This window comes from Amblyomma mixtum, chromosome 2 (genome assembly GCF_055824585.1).
Source record: "Amblyomma mixtum isolate Tamu chromosome 2, ASM5582458v1, whole genome shotgun sequence".
In the NCBI taxonomy this organism is placed as follows: Eukaryota; Metazoa; Arthropoda; class Arachnida; order Ixodida; family Ixodidae; genus Amblyomma; species Amblyomma mixtum.
In genome coordinates this window covers 151,794,060-151,811,526 of record NC_143013.1, presented here as the reverse complement: position 1 = coordinate 151,811,526, position 17,467 = coordinate 151,794,060, and the positions used below count along the sequence as shown (strand labels likewise).

Genomic DNA, 17,467 nt, shown 5'->3' with positions numbered 1-17,467 from the left:
TTGTGAGGAGAGGTCATTTGCATTGAGGTGCTGGTGCTGGAAAAAGCAGTGCTTCCAGAAAATTTCAGCTTGAAGTCTGTTATCATAAGCAGCAAAGCAGTCCCACCTTAGGACTACACTGCCATGTGGCAAAAATTAGTTTATTCTCTAGTCAAAGGTGTCAGTAAACAAGTAACTAAGCAACGGCTTTCATTAGAGGCCACAATTTCTAAAGTGCATCTTTGTAACTTAAATACAACAGGCTTAGGACTTAGAAACTAGTTTCAAAGCTAGTACTGGTCACTGTAATAATTTCATTTTTGTCAGCAGAATATCCTCCTTTAGTCATTTATAGCATGTTCTTTGGCTTTACAAAACTTTGCAAAATTTTTGGCTTCTCAGCGCTACAGTAATGATGTGCACTGCGTATACACTGACCATGACTAAAAGAAAAAAGGCTGACTGTATACACAGGCCACTGCTGTGTTCCTATAGCTCTGTTAAAAACAATTTGTCACCCATAAATAACAGTCATTGAAATATAAATTGGTCTACTCACGTTGCTGCTCGGGTGAAATGCCTTCCTGGCCTGCACCTGAAATATAGATAATTATTAAATACTTCTGTTTATTCACAAGGGCCGCCGCAGTGGCTCAGTGGTTATGACGCTCTGCTACTGACCCGAAAAATGTGAGTTCGATTCTGGCCGTGGCAGTCGAATTTCGATGGAGGTGAAATTCTAGAGGCCCATGTACTGTGCTCTGTCAGTGCACATTAAAGAACCCCAGGTGGTCGAAATTTCTGTAGCCCTTCACTATGGCATCCCTCATAGCCTGAGTCACTTTGGGACGTTACAACCCCATAAACCAACTGTTCATTCACAGTAGGCAAATTACCTTGCCTCGCATTATGCCAGAAACTCAAATTTCTGGTTGATTTATTGATTTATTAGGGTTTAACGTCCCAAGGCAACTCAGACTATGAGGTATGCCATAGTGGAGGGCTCTGGATAATTTCGACCACCTGGAGTTCATTAATTAGCACGCACTGACATCGCACAGTACACGGGCCTCTAGCATTTCACCTCGACCAAAACTGCAGAGATGGTCGAGCACAATGTTTGGGACATCTGGAGTGGAATGACCCACCTTCAAGGACCACTCGACACAAATGCATGTGCTAGCAAAACATCAGGTGTGCAACCATTGACCAGGACATCTCAGTTAATAACGCATTTGTAACACCCCTGTCAAGCGTGCAAGTTGAGTGCACTTATGGAGGGTGCCTTTTGGCACCTGGAGTGATGATTTAGGCTATGCGGTGCTGAACGGGAAAGGAAACTTTACTTGCAGTAAAAAAATTTTAAATTTTTTTAAGAGGTCGATGAAAAGGAAAAAGGACTTGTAAAAACTGATTGTTTGGCATGACGGTGCAATTAAAACAGGCTTACAGTTTAAACAATGAAACAAAATATAAATTGCAGAAAAACCAAAACCCGCCAAGACAATCCACAATTTCGACAAAAACAAGAAGGCGGCATACAGCGGAGTTGCGTTTGATCTCTTTACTTCGTTCTGTTGCTTCGCTTGTGGCTATAACGAAGAAATTTTATTTTAAAAAAACAGCGTTACAGCAAGTAAAACTATGTAGCCTTCAAAGTATGCTCTGTAAACACACTCGAATAAGAGTTCGATCTTCGACCAGTGCACTTATGTTACACCTGTGCTAGAGTTTACTTTTACCAAGTGACACTCTTCTAAGTACACTTTATTTTCAGTGCCTGACAGGGGTATAGCCTAGAGCTTACAACGAGAACATTGTGGGGGTAATTAATGATGGGCAGCAGCCCTGTTGAAAATTCCAGCAAAAGTCAAGTTGGAGAAAACGGTGGGCCGAATGGAAGTGTTGGTTTCCATGTTGGAGAAAACGGTGGGCTGATTGGAAGTGTTGGTTTCCACGCTGGGTGCTGTTGGAGCGAATGGGAGAGATGTTGGATGCACTAATGGCGACTTTGGGCCACCCTGGATTGAGTGGAAATTGTGGTGGCTGCACTGGCACTTCCAGTAAACAATATTGGGCTGAATGGAAACCACGCTGGACACTTCAGTGAACACGGTGGGACGGGATGGGCTTGGTGGTATCCATCGTGATTATCTCGGTGGGCCTGGCAGGCAACACTGGACTATGTGGAAACCACGGTGGGAGCCTATGGATGTGTACAGTCGCGAGCAAAAAATATTAGCACAGATCACTGGCGATCAGAATTCGTATATCTCACCACGCGGCGCTGCGGTAGGCAGAACTGCCTAACGGGCCGTTTCCATGTTTGCAGCCTACGGGGGGGGGGGGGGGGGGCGGCAGGAAGTAAGCTTTATCAAGCGTGCACCGCCCGAGCGTTGAAGTGCCGACCCTACGTGACTGTGCTTGCGGAATTTATTTTGGCTCGGTTATCATGAGCACAGATGGCTTCTTTTTATTACTGTTTTTTTATGTCCGCGATGGTTTGTCAAAAGGAACTCGCGGGAACAATATATGATAGCGCTGCTTTTAGTCAGCAGTTTTGCTGTCCGTGGCAGTCCGCTAATTTGCTGTCCGTGGCAGTCCGCAGTAATTTTACTGTCCGTGGCAGACCCCCTTAATACTGTAGAATGGGAACGGCCCGGCACTCCCGTTATCAGCCTCTCCGCCACCCGCAGTGCCAGGCGTTGTCATTCTGGCGCTCTGGTGTTCCGTCATGTGTGCTAATCTTTTTTACCCACGACTGTACCTACTTGTTTGGCATGGCACAAACCATGGCTGTATTTGAATGGCCGATGCTGGGCAGCAGATACTGCATGCATGTGCCTATATGGTTGACAAAATGAAACTCATCAATGCACTAACAATCTCAGTGGGTCAAATCCATCAAACGTACAGTCTTTGTCAAAAGTAACCAGGCTGCATGGTTGTATAGTGGAGCCCTAAGGATCAAAACGTGTTGGAAGGTAATAAGACCCTCAGTCCTTACCTTTAGCTACCATTCCAGCTTTAGGGAAGCTGTGAGGGATCCACTGTACGAGCTAGAAGCAAACCATGCAGCCTGGTTACTTTTGACAAAGACTGTACACTTGGCACTTTATGCTGTTAGAATAAAAACTGCAAGACAAATTTCTCTTTTTTACACGTGCATTTGTTGACTTGACAGTTTCAGAAAATTTTTTTAAAAAGTAACGACTTATATACTTGGGCTTAGATTATCATTAGCAAAATATTTGAGAAAAAGTTTAACTTCATTGTTCACAAAATAATAAATTGCAGGTTTGCAGAGCCCTGCATGCCTGAATCCGAACACTCAATTTCATTCAGAAAATTTTATTGAGCGTGCATTTCAAGACATATACTAATTCAATTAACAAATTGTTAACCACATAGCTGGCCACAGCTTCTTTGTAGAAGGGTTACGAATACAAATATATACACAGAATATTTCGACAAGGCTGCACTCTTATACATGCACCTCGGTACACAATTACCAGTACAACACTGTTTTTCAAAATAGAAATGCAGATATATATAAACTCAATATGAGGATATAAATTACACAGCATATTTCATACTAAGAATTGATTTGGTTTTCACGTTGGATGAGAGAACTCCACTATAAAAAATGCACACCTTCACTGTAGTCTCAAGAAAGCATATACCGTGGAGGTTGTTCTCTCGACGCGCGTTTCAACGCTGCCGCCTCTCACGTCGTGCTGCCGATCAAACAGCGTCACCACGTTTTTACGACAACCTACTCTCTACGACTGCTACGTTGGGTATTTTGTTAGCCTTGCTGATCTCCCATCAATATAAAAAAAAACTTCCCCATACAAACAGAAATCGGCATGTAATTTCGTGAATGAGCAAAGCAGCAAGCCATACTGCCGTGAGAACTCAGGCATTTTTCAACCGCAGCGCAAGCAACAGGTCGTTAATTCGCGCGTTTCTACCAGTGGTAATTGCTCGCAATCGCTGCAATTTCTGTGGATGCCGATACGGCTGAATACCCAATAAAAATACCAAAAATAAAATAAAAAGTAGGATACAAGCTTTTTCACAACGAAACCGAAACAAAAACTGGTTGTCACCGCCAGGTGGCTGCCGGTAGCTGTTTTTCTGTATAACCCTCATGGCGGTTCGGGTGCTGCGTCGCGTTCATCGCGCTTCGGCGCTTGCTACAATTCGCTACTTGGATTGTGAGCCGTCGTGAACTGTGTTGTGGTTTGCGTGTGTTTCTTCTTGCTCAAGGGTGCACAATCGCGCAGTGCTGTCGACGTAGCCTATTCGAGGCAAAGTGTCATTTTTCTGGTCTCTCTAACTTTTCAGTCTGTGCGCTTCTTTGTGTAGTCCAGGATGGGTGTCCAGGCACAAAGACGCGCGGGCAGTGTCGCGGTGGAAATGTTCCAAATAAGGCCCGGAATATTTTCTTCTGTGTGACTACGTGGTAGAGAGTGCCGGCTACGTAGCACTCGTGCTGAAATCTCACTGGTTGGTGTAGTGCCCGTGACACGAAGGCAAACAGCGTTCTGCACGACTACGCAATCATCTGAAAAGGTAAGCAGTACTCGTGCATTATCCGAAGCATATAATGCTGGAACGGTGACCTGTCGTACTGCTGCAGTATTCGTGTTCAATGCTATAAAAAGCGTTTAAGGCGCTTTTGTTGTCGCCGCGGTGAGTTGCTCTGCCAAGAATTGTCGCTGTCGGTACTTGTTTTGGCGAAGGGGATGCGACCGTGCGTGCGCTAGCTTTGCATGATTTTGGTATGCGCATGTTTGCGCGTTTTGTTTCTTGTTGAGCACAGATTTGTCCTCGTATATGCCTCGTTCTACGCGTTTCTGCCCATGCTTGTTCACACCACCGCGCACGTTTCAAGGACCGGCACTTTGGCTGTGCGTAAAATGTATGATTGTCTTTCAAGATAGCGTTAGCACTTTGAGGGGGATTGAAACACTTTTTATTCGCCGCGGTTTTTGCTTGGCCCTAGACTGTTGAACCTTAGGTCGTGGGGTCGATCCTGATGGCAGTAGCCGCATTTCGATTTAGGTGAAATGAAAAAAAGAATGCCCCTGTGCTGTGCGATGTCAGCTCACGTTAAGAAATTCTAGGTGGTCTAAATTAATCCGGAACCCTCCAATACGATCAGTGCCCATTTTCCGCATCTGAATTCAAACCCCACTATAAAGAAAGCACTGTCTCAGGTTGCAGTTACCAACGAAAGTTAATTTCCGGCCGTCAGGATCTAATTTTTAAATGAGTATGTGAAGATTTTTTTTTTTATGATACCGATAGCGTTTCTGGCTACCCAGAGTATAGGATCTTGCATTTTGATCACTCTGCTGTTTGAAAATTGGTTTCTGAGGAAAACAAGTGACGCAATAATTGTCTCAGTTATTACGATGTTTATCTACGCTTTCGAACGCAGATTTGTTTTGCTCATAGCAAGATTCCTTTACTAGTGCTAGGGGAACTGATGCATTTTAAACAGGGTAGTTTTCCTTTGTATTGAGGCGTATACTTGGGCAAGTATATTTTTCCTGATCTTTTTACATTCATGTGATATTCACTGTTGGACCGAGTTCGCATGCTTGTTTTTGTACTCCTGTCATAGTGATAATGGGAAATTGGTATCCGCAGGTGGCGCATCTGTCTTCCAGTCCGAGTCAATGGCATGGATTTTGTGGCCACCAGATGAAGTCAAAAGCTGTGTTGTAAGTTGTTACTGCATTGTGCTTTGTTCTTGTGGTTGCCATGAAATGTTCTCTTACTTTCATTGCTCTTTTCCTTAATGCTACTGCTTGGAGCAGTTTGGATAGCTCTGGCCTGATATGTTTACATGTTTATATGAGTAATATTAGTTGGCTGTCAGAATGGGCCGGTTGCAGGCCATTTGAAGTTTTACATTCAATATTGCTCGTCTTTTAACCGTTGCATTCTATGCATGAAGTGCGAAATGTCTGCATGTTTTTGGCTGCATTATGTGATACTATTTGACTACGAATATTAACATTATGATGCATGTGTGTTAACTTAAATATGTGTTTTATGCCACTCATCGCAGGTCACAGATGTAAAAGAAAAAGTGCACACATGAGAACTGGTTTCATTACTGCTGCCTTGTTTTTGCTAAGCATGGAGAGCTGAGCTAATTGGTTCTGGGTAGAATTATGACACATCATTCCAGTGTACAAAAACACATGAACGAAGAGAGTAGACTCCATAGACCCCATACTTCAACTGAGGTTGATTTCACAACATGAGCTTTTTACATGCAAAGTGACCCCTGTGGCTGAAAAGTGTTTCCTCGACCAGGTAACAATTATTCAATGTTGCAAAAACAAAAACATAGGCGTAAGGTTAGCTTGTCACTCAAGTTGAATGCATTGGCGTGACTAAACATTGCCTACCTGGCTGACCCAACACACATTTGCATTGAGATAATCTATTTCTTTTTCTGCCTGCCTGCTCCAGTCGCCTTACTTCGGCATTGACGCTGTCACGACTCTGTGACAGCATCAATGCGCAAGTAAGGAGACTGGAGCAGGCAGTTTTCACAGGAGAAATTGTAGCCTTAGTGGTAGAAAGCCAGGTTCGAGAGATGAAGTGTGCTGGGCAGCGCAAGCCGGAAGACAACGCACATTCGCAACAGTGACCTGTCATTGTGCCGTATTGCCATCAGGTGTCACACCGCCTCAAGAAGGCCAGTGACAAACACGATGTACATGTTGTATTTTCAGCTTGGGAAAGCTGGGATGCATGTGCCACCTGATAAATGACGTTACGAAAAAGCCTGCCTACAAAACTAAGCACACCAAACCCCTCGTTAAACATGAGGTTGACATGGTGTACAGCATCCTCCTTGCCTGTGGCAAACATTACATTAGACAGACGAGGCTTGCATCAATGAACGCTTGCTTGAACATTGCAGGACAGCCGATTCATTAAGTGGCAGAGGTCATTTAGCTGAGCACATTCGCCTTTGCTCGCACAAGCGAGCATGCAAGGCGTTTTTGAAAGAAACACATGCCTTGTGCAAGTTTAGCACTTGAAAGGGCTGGGAAATTTTTTAAGCCTTTTGTATCTCTGTTGAAAAAGAGAATTACGTCAGCAGCCCTTCTGCAGCGCTCCAGAAAAAGAAATAGATTATTTGGAGGCAAATATGTTTGTTGGGTCAGCCAGGTAGGTGATGCATAGGCGTGCCAATGTGTTTAATGTGAGTGGCAAGAGACCTTTACCCCTGTTTTTTTGTGTTTTGGTTTTTGCCGTCCTGAATAATTGTTATCTGGTGGCGGAAATACTTTTCAGCCCCAGGGATCACTAGTACCCCTTTGCACATAAAAAGCCTGTGTTGTGGAATAAACCTCAGTTCAAATATGGTGACCATGGAGTCTACTCTCTTCATCCGTGTGATTTTGTGTGCCGGAATGATGTCTCATAATTCTCCCTTGTTTTCAGTGAATAAGGAGGGCTTCTGGTGTCTCTTTTTTTGTATGTGATGGTTATAACAAAGTGGCTACCCATAAACTGTCATTTTGGGCTTAATTGAAGGATCCTTGGGAATTTGTTTGACAGCATATTCCATGGGCACTTTCTTGAGAAAAATCAGTTATTTGTTTCCCATTTCACTGCATTAACCATTGCTTCTCATCATGTCTCGAAAGTCATTGATAAGCACAAGCTTTCGAGTACCTGAGGGCTGTGTGAGAAGCCTTCTGACATACTTTAAACTACTGAGGATATCTGAAGACAGATTTTACCAATAATTGTTAGCCAATCCAAACCTCTTGGTTCTATCCCTGACAACCTGAAGCTGACCTGTCAATAATTAAGGCTGGAAACCGTTCTGATCCCCAAACTGTTCTCCTATTTTATTGATGTGCATTTTGCATGAACTATTAGAGCACGAAATGAGTCCGCATATTACTTGCCACCATAATTCAAACTAATATTTCTATACCAGTCATCACGGCTCCCATTCTCTTTACTAATGTGCAATCCAACTTTTTGAATTCACAACAGATTTTCACCCAAATTTAGATTCTTTATTTTAGGCAAGTGTCATCTACTTGAATTTCTCCAAAGCTTTTCATGTTTGTCATTATAACCTTTTAGCTACACTCTCATGCTTGAGCCTTCATTCCTTGATATTAGTGTAGATTCATTGCTTCCTGTTCTACGGCTGGCCTTAAAAAACTATTGTACTTCTTCTCTTATGAAGCCCAGCATATCAATATGCAAAATCATAAGGCGTCCCTCATCCTGAGTCACTTTGGGATGTTAAACCCCCATAAACCAAACCAAGCACATTACTAAAGTACATTAATATTAGCCATTCAATAACAGTCTTTGTCTTTATGTCCCAACCTTGTCTTTATGACTGCATTATTCTGAAGGATGCCCCAACTATCTCAGCTACTCTGACTGTATTGACTTTTGCAAGACGGATGAATGGTCTTGTTTGTAATTCATCGTGTCAAAACAGCGCAAAGAAGAGAAAGATGAGGAAGGAATGCGACGGTGCGAGTGCTGACTTTCAAGAAGGTTTATTGGAAAGCACATCAAAATATATACACTGTGGCCTAAAAAAAGAATGAAAAAAGGGCGCCTTGTAACATTCACTTTGGATCTGTCAAAAACAAAACGAAAGTTGAATATGATGCATTTAAGAGCATGAACTCTTTCTTAGGGAGCCATAAAGAAGGTGTGTTAACACATTGATTGCGTTTTTTCTACAATTTCAGTGGCCTCGATCATCTCATGCACAAACTTTTCTGTGTCTGTCTAGCACAATGCAGCACAAGAAATTACGCCTCACAGCATAAAGGATGTGGCAAACGATCGCAGTCGCGACAAGGAAACATCAGATTCCCCCTGCTAGCTTTGTTCACATCGTAACGGTGGTCTTTTGACCTCTCATTGGCACCTCTGCTAGTTTCTTGCTGAAGTTGATACATTAGCCAGATGGTTCAACTTTAGATTATTACATAGTTTCTTGGCTCTGGACATTGCTATTAACAAATCAGCTGTTGTGTGACACTTGAACTCAGAATTAACTGCCTCCGTTGCCTTGGACAGAAAGACGCCTTTAGACATGACCACAAAACCACCTTCTTTATCAGCAGTTGAATGTGATAGGGCCCACCGTCTTAAACCCGTTACAGTTCAGCCTGCGGGCAAGTTCCTGGCATGGTTCAAACCACGACACCCCATCAACCAACGCCCCCTGAAACACACCTGTCACGCTCAGGTCCAGGCACAGGAAGGCAAGACGTCAAAGTATGGCAAACAGCTCCAGAATAGTCCTCTTCGAAGGAACAATGGCAAATTTTGGCCCGTATATGCTTCAAGCAGCAGACGAGGCAGCAACTCAGTGTCGACATTGTGCACCTTGTTTTCAGACACTCGTGCCTTGGCTTCTCTGCTCCGGGCTAGTGAGCGCAAAGTGGCTGCAAAGTGGCATTCCAGATGGCTTTCACCTGGTCAACGGTGCGTGACACCGTCAACCAGCCACTCCCTGGCTTGTTTTCAGGCACAAGAGTTTGACAACAAGGTGCACACCTTCAGCTTGGAGTCGCTGCCTCGTCTGGTCCTTGAAGTGCTTATGGACCAAAATTTTCCGTTCCTCCGAAGAGAACTATTGTGGAGATGCTTGGCATGGTTTGACGAGTTGCCTTTTCCACGCACAGACCTGAGTGTGACAGGTGTGTTTCGGGATGTTTTGATGCAGTGTCACGGTTTGAACCCTCTTTAGGAACTTGCCCACAGGCCGAACTGTGTCGTATTTAAGAGGGTGGGCCCTCTTGCTTTCAACTGCTGATAAACGGTGGTTTTGTGGTCGTATCGAAAGGCGCCTTTCAGTCCAAGGCCACAGATGCAGTGTATTCTGAATTTGAGTGCCACTTACTATCTGATTTGTTAAAAGCAAAGTCCAGTGCCAAGAAACATTAACAATCTAGAGTTTAACCATCAGGCTAATGCCATCAACTTCAGTAAGAAAAATTGTCCAGCTATCTTCTTTACCGCAAAGACCCATAAAGGTGACTGCTCCTTGAGGGTTGTAGTTTAAGAGAATGGAACCTGTCAGAAACAAATCGCCTTCTCTTTGCGACATAAAATTAAGTTGCTGAGCATTGATGACTCCTCTCGTGTAAGATCTGCAGAGAAAGTAACGCAGTTTCTAACAATAACTCTCGCACCAGTTTCATGGGGTGCTATGTTGACATCAAGGATTTATATTACGCCATCCCTCAATCAGGATCAATAATGTGTTGAAGAATTCATTAACCTAAATGGAGCAGTGGCATTCCAAACGTCTCAGGCGTTTTGGTGAATAATTTTGTCGCACTTTTAAGCTCATACCTTCAGTCCATCTTTATTACATTTCAGAATAGCTTGTTTTTGCAAAAAAAACTATTAGCGCCGCTGTTACGTGGCTTATTGCAGGATCTCCAATCCTGACGAAGCATTGTCTAAGGTGAGAGAGGAGTTCAGTCAAAGCCTCAGTCCACTTTGAATCACCACTGAAATTATAGAGGATAATATGTCATCACATTTATTGGATCTCAATCTTGGGTGGTTACACTTGTTGGGCTTACGAGCCAAGGGAAAACAAGCTACTTTTACCATTTTCTTCGGTTCAGTCTAAGCTGGTCAAGAGGTGTCACTAACCTTTGCTTCAAAAATTCCTTAATGAAATCCTGTTTGATTGCCATGACATCCAGTTTTGCCCAGCTCATATGCCGTTTGTCCTTTACTGGATATTCAGAACCTTTGTCAGTGTCTTTAGCCGATTGCTTTAAGCAGAAGTTGAAACATTCTTTTTGTGCCCCCGTCGAGACTGTAACTCCCAAAAGGAAGTTTGTACGTACCTTTCCCTACATCCACAATTGGTCGCACCGGTTAAATAGGCAGTCGAGTTGGCGTCGATATTGTTTTTCTAACCCTATGAAGTTTCAGTACCTGTAGTCAACCGAGATTATCCATCAGAGTCTCTTCGTGCACTGCACAGAAGACATAGTGTGTTCGAACGCCTTGAAATGCGGCTATGTTTACATTGGGAAAACAGGCAAGTGTGTCACTGAGAGGTTTAAAAGACCACCACGACGATGTGAACAAAGCTTGCGGGAGAACTTTGATGATTCACTGTCGCAATTGCAATTGTTTGCCAGATCCTAAACGCTGTGAACCGGAATTCATGTTCTGCATTTTGCCTGACAGACACAGAAAAGTTTGTGCGTGAGATAATCGAGGCCACTGAAATTTAAAAAAAAAACCGCAATCACTGTGTTAGCACACCTTCTTTATCGCTTCCTAAGGAAGAGTTCATGCTCTTAAATGCTTCTTTGTCAGTTTTTGTTTTGTTTTACACTCATGCAATGTGGTTGACACAAGGTGCCCTTTGTTCGTTGTTTTTTTAGGCTACAGTGTATATATTTTGACGTGGTTTTCAATACACATTGGCGATAGTCAGCACTCATGCCATCATATTTATTCCTTCGTTGTCCTTGTCTTGTCTGCATTGTTTTGTCACAACGTATTGACCTCCTTTCCCACCTCTAGGGTTAATGGTATGGAGAAACCTTAACCAGATGCAGCCCCACATACTTGGAGCATGTCACGATACATGCTGCTGGCACCACACGGGCACTCGGGTTTATCAGGAGATGTCATGATCTGTGTGCTCTTGCCATGCTGCGCAGTTTATGCATAAAAAATTTATTGATTCCAAACTGAAGTATTCCCTAGCTCTTTCAATTTTGCACCAAACTGTTTGATGCTACGCCACCAACTCCCTTTAATCCAACAGCGACACTTGGTACAGCATATGTGTAATCAGTCATCTCATTTGACCACCAGACATCACTGCATAAAAGGGGAAACGCTCGTTTAGGTGTGTTCCATATACTCTACAATACTTTTCCACAACTTAATGTTAAATGTTGCTGCCCCGCTTCAGACCAGGATGCCATCACAACTAAATCAAGAAATTTTTCCTGTTCCCATTGAAGAATAAATCAAATCAAAGTTTATTTCCCATCTAGCACTACAGATGGAGGAATCGTAGAAAAAAGCTGCCCTTGGGCAGCTTGACGAGTCTACAATCCTTATTATTGACAGGGAGGCAACACAAGAGTTTATACAATTTTAAAAAACAAGCACATTAAGGAAGCACCGGAGAATACACGAAACAGCAATATGTATACATAATGAAACTTAAACAATGTTATGCAAAAACAAATTATGTAGTTCATGACTTGAAAAAGAAAACAAATCGAGGTTAATGTGGATATACCTATTTAGAAGAGATGGAAGTGTGTACTGAAGGCATTCCCTACCAAGATTTAGTCGAGGTGTTGGCACTGTCCATTCTTCGCCACGTCTTGTTGGATAGACTGATTCTTTTTTCCTTAGTTCTGCAAAATTTTTAAGATTTGTTACATTCTTCTTGATTTCTGTTTTAAAAGTAACACTGAGGCGATATTTATAAAGATTATGTGCTTTAATAACTCTGGAACGACAAAAGAAAGCTGCACTGGGATGTCGGAACGGTAAATTATATGCATTTCGGAGATATCTTTTTTGCATTAACTGAATACGTTCAAGGTTAGTGAATGTTGTAGTGCCCCACACCAACTGGCAATAGTTTAAATGCGAGTTGAATATTGAATTGTATACCAGCATCTTAGTTTTTGTGGGAAGTATGTATTTTAGACGGCCTATAACACCAGTGATTTGAGCTATTTTTTTCAAGATATAATTGACATGATAATCCCATGACATACTGGCAGAAAATATGACCCCAAGGCATTTAAACTGCTCAACAATTTCTACAGCCCGCGAGTTTAATATAATATTCTCGTGCAGTGGGATAACTTTATTTTTCGGCCTAAATATGACAGCTTTGGTCTTACTCTCATTTATTTGCATCAGGTTAACTGCAGACCAGACCTCAAGAGGCATTGTGGCATTACATTGTTTGATAAGTTCATGAACATTTTCACCCGAAAAAAATACGCTCGTATCGTCTGCATCGATGGAAAACTTTGTATTATCGCTAATGTTGACAATATCGTTTCGGTAAATATTGAAGAGTAGAGGCCCTAGCGTACTGCCTTGGGGGACACTGTAGAAGAGCGGCTTCGGTTCAGACTGTATACCATTTATGTACACCACTTGCTGTCTAAACGACAAATAAGAACTTAACAATGAGAGCGCTTTTCCTCGGATACCATAGTAGTGTAATTTATTTAGTAAGATTTTATGATTTACCAGGTCAAAAGCCTTTGAGAAGTCCACAAATACACCAATGACAATAGATTTGTTTTCAAGTTGCTTTATTATATATTCCTTTTGTTGGAGTAATGCAAGTTCAGTGGATTTGCTTTTGCAGAAGCCAAACTGAAATGGTGTTAGCAAGTTAAATTTATGGATGAAATTTGACATTCTTAGATGCAGCATTTTCTCAAATGCTTTCGAAAACACTGGCAAAATAGAGATTGGTCTGTAGTTGGCGAGGGCGTTGCGATCTCCTTTTTTGTAAAGAACAACAACTTTTGCTAATTGCATTTTTTCCGTAAAACTGCAGTTTCTAAACAGATGTTAAAGATGTGAGCAAGTATGGGAGCAATTATGTCAACTACGTGCTTGACTGGCCATATTTGGATATCATCAATGTCACAGCTACTGCTATTGTTAAGATTTGTTATCACCGACACTACTTCGTCTACCGTGACTGGGTGCAGAAAAATTGTTTCATCATTCTGAATTCGAACATATTTGCAAGCGTCAGATCCGGCAGCACGTGTTATAGCACGGGTAGCCAAGCTCGTTAAAAAATATTGAATACATTAGCCAGTTCGACGCCAGAAACTTCCTTTCCATCAATATTTAATTTTGTTAATGCAGTGCGTGAACTGTCCCGCTGCAGAAGTGTATTTAATCTCGACCATAGTACACCATTTCGAGCATTCTTAACATCTAGAAGTGACACGTGATAGGCTGTTCGTGCAGACCGCAGTTTTTTAGTCAATTTGTTCCTATATTTCTTAAATACCGCAAGGTCCTCAACCTTCCGGCTGCTCAAAAATTTTCTGTACAGCTTGTCTTTCATCAGTATTTCTCCGCGAAGCTCTGGCGTTACCCATGGCTTGCGGATTCTGCGACTTTTCACGCGTGTTACAAGAGGAAAGCAGTCGTGATATATCTGTTTACAGCAATCGACAAACGTATTATAGGCAACATTTGCATCATGAAGTTCAGCTATCTTACTCCAATATACTTTCATGAGCGCATCCCTAAAGGATTTCAATGATGATTCTGTAATAGCTTGGTATGTGATTGATGTGGACTTACTTCCTATTGTACTAGTGTTCTCAATGCAAGCAAACACAGGAAGATGGTCACTAACACAACAAGATAAAACACCAGAAAAAGCATTCAGCTGCATAGAGTTAGTAATAATTAAATCGAGAACAGAATGGCCTTCGCTTGTGATTCTACCTCACCACATTTTCATTGCATGTGGTCCCTCAAAATTATGGAAATAAGTGATATCGCTTGGAGCATTGACACTGGTTTGTTTTACCTTTTCTTTGCTGCTGTTTTTATTTTTTGCAACTGATGTATCAATGGATTGTATGCCTCTTTTCGTAGTGTATCGTCTGCGACATCTCAGCTGTGCTACTGCAGTCACCCTTCTGATGTTACCTTTATATTGTCCCTCTTATTAATACCCCACTAAAAGCCTTCAGAGGACAAAAAACGATGGCTTTTTTATTTTGCTCATTATGGCACACGTCAGGCTTATGTTTAGGGATATAGGAGAGGCCTTTGTCTTGCAGTGGTGCTAGTTATGCTGCTGATGATGGTACTTAATGACGAGCATATGATATATTGAATAAGAACCTCAAATTATTTTTCTTTTTGAGTGCGAATAGCTTCAGTGGTTCTTGATTTAGGCTCACTTTATTCCTGTGGCCACAATACGGAGTTTACTTTTTTAGCACTCTAATACTGGCAAGAATAAAAACTTGTGGATCCTAATTCTTTCATTTCAATCTTTTCTGCAGAGTGCATCGCCCAGTTTTCCCAAGCCCTCATGCACCGGTGGTATGTTGGGGAGGAGGGATAACCACAAACTTGACAGGACTGAAGATCGAGAAGAGGACAGGACGAGCGGTGGTACATCAACAAGGCTGTTTCATGGGGCCCAGCTGCATTGACAAGTGGCTAAAGAAGAGCAAGAGGAGCATGAACACAAAATAAAACTGGCTGTAGGAGCTTCATCTATTTTGAAATTTGCTGTCTCATTGCGACAGACATAACATTGCTGCATGGCCCCTGCCCCAACATCTCCCAGTCATTCCAACATGCCCAGTCATTCCAACATGCCCAGTCATTCCAACCTGCCCAGTCATTCCAACCTGCCCAGGCATTCCAACCTGCCCAGGCATTCCAACATGCCCAGTCATTCCAACATGCCCAGTCATTCCAACATGTCCAGGCATTCCAACATGCCCAGTCATTCCAACATGCCCAGTCATTCCAACGCATTTTCCATTACCATAATCCACCAAGGTTTCCAGTGTTGGTTTCCAATATTTACATCATTGCCTTTTTTTCCAATAGGGAGGCCCATGAGAAATACCAAATCGACCATGACGATGAGCCGGGTGAAGAGCAAAGTGGTAACACCCCGTGAAGCCTTACAAGTACCTTTCGACGCAGTACACTGTTAGACTTGACAACAAAGGATCAGTCATAGTCGCGCATTTTTGTGAGGTACACCACTAAAAAAAACTACCCATTTTAGAGCAACAGCATTAAGGCCTCCATTCAGCAGACAACCCGGGACTGATATTGTTGCCATCGAGCGAAAAATCATGACCATGCCTCTGCCAGGTAGTTAGCAGATGATATGGCCGGGCACTGATTGGTCAGCAGGCTGCAAGATGTCGAGAGACCACTACATGCTGAGCTGGCAGGAGCTGCCATTTCGAGCAGCCCCATTGAGATGAGAACAGAACCCGGGAACCTTGGATCCCGAGTCAGACATGCTACCTTTAGGCAACACAGGCATGTTCGTAGAGATTTGTACAGTTTGGTTGAATCAGGGCTTTATACCTATGTCGCATAGTCTTTCACATAATGTGCTAGCTTATAACTATATGCTGAGTATGTGTGACATAACAGAGTCACTAATTAAGGTATTAGTGATTAAACAAGCAGCAAAAAGCATGTACACAAAAGGGGAGCTGCAGACGGGAGCAATTAATGCTGCGACGTTATACCCTTAAAACAGGGGTTCTGAAACATGCCAGTGAACAACAGTAGTTGCCCTGTGCCACTGGCTCATTCGCATAGAGTGGAATACTTTTCATGTGATGGTGGTAAGATGCCATGAGAAGCGGATTCACTTCATTCGCTTATCCCGCACTACACAATAATGTCAACAGCAAACCCAGATTATTTTCATGCCATTTGTAACATTCATCAAGACATGCAATCATGAGGCCTGCTGGGCACAGACAATCATGCTTTGCTAAGTAAGTTTAAGAAAAGCTCCAAGTTAGAAAAAAAACCTTATGCAGTTGAATCTTGGCAAGGAAACACATTTAGCCAGTTGTGCAGAGTTCTACAAAATCAGAAGCTTATTATACATTTCATCTTGACAGGTATAATTAAAGCATCAAATTGAATAAATGAGCATTTCGAATTAAACAAGGTTACATTAATGAGGGCCCACTGCAATTATGGCCATTAATCACAAATATTCGTTCAAAAAATAATAAAAACATTACCCCATCTACTGCACTGACCTCCGGCAACACAGGCTTGAAGTGAAGACAGAGAGCCAGAGGCTCCCATCTCAGCTTCAGTATCCAGAGTGCAAAGGGCATCTGAAGCATGCTCTGGATGGTGGCGGGAAGCTGCACGGACGTGTGAAAATATGAGACACTGTAGCATGTTGAGAAGTAACATATACAGGGTTTTGCTTATTTGTCTCTCCAGGTTGTAGAAAATTATCCTGTGCAAACCACTAGTCTATTTCAAATCAAGCACAGACCACACAGTAGCTTACAGTGTGCATTTTTCAATAAGAATTTAAACATCGGAACTTTCCTGAATTGTCCAGAATCGGCGAAAAACTGCAGTCATCTGCACAGAGAATTTTCGTCTGAGCGAGTGAAGCAGCAGTTTTGACAGGCTGCGCCATCTGGAGACCTACCCCAGCTCCAAGCAGCGATGTTGGTTGCCTCACAGTTCGCCAGATGGCACAGCCTCTCAAATTGGCTATCCCACTAGCCTTGATGAAAATTCAGCACGAAGATGACTCCAGTTTTTCACCGATTCCGGGTAGTCCATGCAGGTCCCGATGTTAAATTATTTATCAAAAAATGCAGACTACCATAAGCTACCTTGTGGTCTGTGCTTGAGCAAGACCAGAGCTGTTGTTTGCGCACGA

The 17,467-nt window shown here is 42.6% G+C and overlaps 1 long non-coding RNA gene across 1 annotated transcript; it reads left to right on the top strand.

Annotated features, from left to right (window-relative positions):
* Window positions 1–3,838: 3,838 nt before the first annotated feature.
* Window positions 3,839–15,299, top strand: LOC149361285 (uncharacterized). The gene is made up of 3 exons (XR_016288937.1): window positions 3,839–4,557; window positions 5,641–5,714; window positions 15,072–15,299. It is a non-coding gene; the product is annotated as an uncharacterized LOC149361285 (long non-coding RNA).
* Window positions 15,300–17,467: the final 2,168 nt, after the last annotated feature.